Here is a 4948-nt window from a genome sequence, read left to right on the forward strand (position 1 = left end):
GACACAAGGTCTCTGTGTGCCTGCGGAGAATTATCTCCGCAGGAGATACGAGGAGGAGAGGGAGCCGGGCCACCTTTGCGTATGTTAGAGAAATGCTAAGAAGGCATCTGTAACGCGTTTGCATGCGGAAGCGTTTTGTCTGCGATTTGATGGGCTTCCAACTTTGATGTCCGTGCGTTAGTACAGAAATAATACTTGAGATGAATGCTTGCCATTTCGTCTTCAAAGCAATAGGTTTTAGCATGGACCCAGTCTTGTTGAACGGGTAAATGTAGCCATTCCTCGCCAGTTTGTGATGTTATTTCTTCCTGGACATACCCATTGCCTTGTATGTGACTGCCAAGGTATGTAAAGTGACTCACTTGCTCCCCTGTCTTTTAAAAGCAATTGAGTGTTAGACTTTCCTAAGATAATGTACAGGAGTTTCAGACATCTGCTCGTGGCCTGGCATGAATTATGATATGGCACAGCCTCTCTTTGGAGGCAAAAGGGAAAGCTGGCTGTGAGACAGGCTTGAAATTAATGCACTGCAAATTGCACATGTCTTTGTTCAGATAGATGACTTGTCAGCCAAGGTCTTGGGCATCCGGTCATGACCATGGTTTGTGGAGCAGTCAGCTGTACTGTCCAGGTAATGCAGAGGGCTCTGAGTGTGCCAACAGGGTTAAATGTGTGAGGCCTGGGTTCGTGGGGCAGTTGGGATCACCACCCAGCCTCTGCCCAAGCAAACCGTTCATCAAACCCGTGTTTATTGTGGAGATGGTCAGTGAAACCCCCTCCTCCCCGGGCAGGCAGTGGGGCCCTGTCACCACCAAGCTGAGTCTCTTCTCCTGTCCTCTCTTGGTGCAGAGGGTGCAGGATGTAAACACTGAGACCACAGGGAATGTGTCCACTCTGCTGCCCAAGGGGGAGGATGTGTGCAGAGGACCGGCTTGCCAGACACTATTCAACTCTCAGTCTCTAGTAGGGGTCAGAAAAACCATTATAACTGCTGGTAGTGATATGTATTTTTGAGTTGCTGGAGGAGACTTCTGGGAATGTATCCAAACTGCATTGGTGTTTCTGCAGCCTTTTGACAGGGGCATAAGGAAGTGTAATCTTAGGAGTTGTCAGAATTTGAGATTTTGGAAGCACTTGGCTGTGCATGTTGAGTGGCCGAGTGATGCAGTGCGTCTGAAGAGGGTGGTCGATGGTCAGGATCTTTGGTGAGATGTTTCTTGCTTTCTGTGGTGGCTGTTTGAAAACTATTTCCCTCTCACTTTTCTTTTTCTTTTAAATTCTTGTTGATTTGTTATCAGCTGAGCAAAGAGAAGAAATGCAAAGTCTTTATCTAGACTTTACATTCTTGCTTTACATTTATCTCAGGGAGGATGTTTATACTGTCTGCTGGATAATTCCTTCGTTGCACGAGAGAATTACTTGTACAAGTGAGAAGTAATTCATACAAGTGTTGCTCTAATTTGCTGTTTAATCAGAGCCAAATGCAGTCTGGGGAAGTGGATACCGTAACGCCAAGGTCAGGAGAAGGGATCTAATGTTGTTCTGATGTGGAAAACTGTGATGTGGAAACCTCGGTTCAGGTTCTGCCTTGCTTTGTGATGTGACCTCTTGTGCAAGAGTTGTCTCAGGTTTGGGGGTTAAGCCCCCAGGTCTCAGCATTACGGGGCAGCAGAGGGGCAGGGGGGGTGGCTGCTTTGAGCACTGGCAGCAGTGCTGGAGCTCTGTGAGTGTTGCTTGATTTGGTTTTGTTGTGGGATGGTGCTGTTGCGTTTGTTGCAGCAGTTTGGAAATCCTTCGAAGGGAGTCTCCAAGGCCTCAGTGTTTAAGTGATTCTCATTTGGGAAGAGGTGGGAAATTGTGTCAGAAGTACTAAATGTCAGCTGTCAGTGTCCTAAACAGAAACAGTCTTCTCAATTAGATGCAGCCTTTGGGAGCAGTTTCATGCCGTGCTGGCCTTGTTTGGATATTGGTCCCTTGGGTTCAGAGCTGTGACGTTCGTTATTTGCCGTGCTCTGCTTGAATATCACGAAGTGGAGGCTTTTCATTTGCCTTGTCCTTTCTCATCATTCCTTTAGACCAGGCCACCAGAAATAGTTCTGAATATGCAGCGTTGACATTTGCAATGGCAGCATCACTGTGTGTCTCAGGGACCACGCTCTGCTTTATCTCCACAAAGAGGAAACGGCCTCTCAGGGCTTTGAGGACATTGGGAGGTGATAGTGCTGTACCTGCTTGTCCTGTAAAGTAGATCAAGGCACAGACATGCATTCAGCAAGATTTTCCTTTAATTGTTTCTTCATCCCAAGGACCCTGGAATGATTCAAACACCTTGGAGTCTAAATCTCACTGATTTTATGTAAACTATTATTTAATGTGCAGTGCTTTCAGGCTTGGGGTTGTCCATTATAAAATCTTTGTATTTTTTATATATTTCTGATAGTTCTCTGTAAGAATCAGAGTAGGCAGTGGTGGCTTCTTTGACATGGAGAAACACTAACAAAAGATTGTGTAAATCCTTGAAAGACAGGCAAAAAGTAAAATAACCTCTCCAAGTGGCTGCTCCTTACTTTCACTCTGCAGTACCCTGATGATGCAGCAAGAGAGTGTGTTGCTCTTTTTGTTCTTTTAATCTTGTTTGTGACAAACATGCTTCACTTCCTCCCGAGCAACAACAGCCCATTCTATCCTGGAGCGGGTCACTCTGTGTATATGGGGGAAAAGAAGGCATCTGGGATCTTGGTGTGGTGCCAGTGTTCACACTGCCTTTCCAGACATTCCATCTTTGCCTTTGTTCCAAGAAGCTGGTAACCTTAAAACAGAGAGTATGGAAGGACTCAACCATCCAGCACTCACTGATGCTCAGGGAAAAAGCCTTCACGCAATAGTTAAGCCTTACTTACCTTGTTGGTACCTCTGTATATGTTTTAAATTTGATCTGAAACTTTGTTTTCAAAGATAAATAGTACAAGACAGCTCTTGAACACTTTATCACCAGAAAGCTTATAAGCTTAACGTATTCTCCTTCAGTGTTGAACAAGGTGATCCAACTTTACATTTAATATACATCCAGGATGACTAATCGTTGTGCTCATATGTTGTTTATGATGGTGGTCTTTATATATAGCAGCATTCTTGGTACAAAGACTTGGTGCCTGAAGACTGGTGACTTGCACAGTTTCTTGGTGGATCAGATAGAAAATGTTTATTTTCTCTCCACAGGTTTGGTAATTGCTGACAACTTCTGATGTGTGTTTGACCTTAAAACATTTTTTCTTATTTTTTTCCCATTGCATCTGATCTCTTGATGCCTTGGCCAAGGAGGTTTTAGCTTTTTTGCCAGAGTAGCACATGGTTGTGTAGTTAACATGAAGGCTCAGCTGCTGTGACTGGAAATCACATTTCACAGTACTTGTTTCCTGGCCTGTAGCAGACGTGAAGTGTGGTTTAACTGCATTATAAAACCACAGGTGACTAGAAAAAGAAGCTGCAGGAAATGACTTGGAGGCTGAATTCTGTGCGATGGTAAATGCCTGCTCTCAGCCCAGCGTGGCTCAACTTCTACCGTTTATTTTGTTCCATCTGGATCACACTTATATTTAGGGATGAGGGGAAGATTTGTTCTTAATGAGAGCCTACACTCCTGCCCACGCTTCCTGGGGAGAGTAGTGTTCAAGCAGTCTTCAAACGGTGCAGTTTTAAGGCTGAGTATTAAAAATACACTTGATATTTCTCCTTCCCCAGGAGCAGTCTGCCTGTGGTTCTCTCTCGCGCCTTCATGGACTCTGTCCCCCCATCTGTTCTTCACCGGGACCGGGTGCTTTTGCTGCAGATCCAGCACTGCCATAAGATACCCTGGTGCTGGGTTTTGTTTTGGTGAATGCAGTCCAGGAGAGTTTGAGTGTGTTGTCACAAAAATCTGTGTGCCTGACAGCCTCCCTTTCTTCTGCTTTAGCTGTTTGTGCATTGCTGCACTTGGAGCTGCATCCTCAAGGCAAAACCAGAATCTGCTGCTAACATGTCGTTAGGAGGGAAGGTGCTCAGGAATTAATAAAGCACCATATTTGGTGAACATCTTGGCAGGAAGAGTCAGACTAATACACAAAATATGGCTAAGGGGAAACATATTTACACATCACAGACTGGTAAATATGGTTAATGGCTGCAGTGTATTTGGAACCTCATATCTGAAGAAAAAAAAACAAAAATGACAAACCCACAACAGCAAAACAGTAACAAGGCAAGTAATGATACCAACAGGCTACTGTAGTAAATGCAATCCTTGGGGATGTTTTCCTAGCTTAAAATACCAGTGCCATTAGCAGAAGAGGGAAAACCAGTATGCCTGTCCCTGCAAACAGTCTTTCAAGATACGTGAAAGCATGATTCTGAAAGAACAAGTCAAAAATTACACCCTGTAAACTATTGCCTTTTGGCTGTAGTATTTCTTGCAGACTTATGATGTTCCTAGAAAGCCAGAGGGGAATTTTCTGGTTTTGACACTAAAATACGTTATTAAGAGAAGTCTTTTCTTCAGAGAGGCAGATAGCTGCTTTTTGGGGGCTGCAGGAGGGCAACTTTCCAGTACACACAAATAATGTGGGTGCAGCACCGTTCTCTCTGTTTTGCATGATGCCATTTCTGAGGCTGAGCTCCTGCATGTGATTTATTGCTGTTTGCTGGGCAGGGTTGGAACCCTGGGTGCCTTGGCCTACACAGGCCTGTGTGCAATGGCCAGGTGGAAGTTCCTCCAGAAGGAAGTGGCTGTGCATGGTGTGGAGCTGGAGCTGGGCCTCAGCCCTTCTGCGTCCTGGGGCAGAAGGGGGCACCTGGCTGGGGAGACTGGGTTGGTGGTGTTGGGCACAGGAGAGAGGGTGCAGGAGCACCTTCTCGTAAAGTCCTTTGGGTGGCTGGGGAGGAGCAGCCCTTGCCCCCCAGAAGGCAGGTTTGG

This window comes from Manacus vitellinus, unplaced genomic scaffold (genome assembly GCF_001715985.3).
Source record: "Manacus vitellinus isolate BGI_N305 unplaced genomic scaffold, ASM171598v3 scaffold_19_pilon, whole genome shotgun sequence".
Lineage (NCBI taxonomy): Eukaryota > Metazoa > Chordata > Aves > Passeriformes > Pipridae > Manacus > Manacus vitellinus.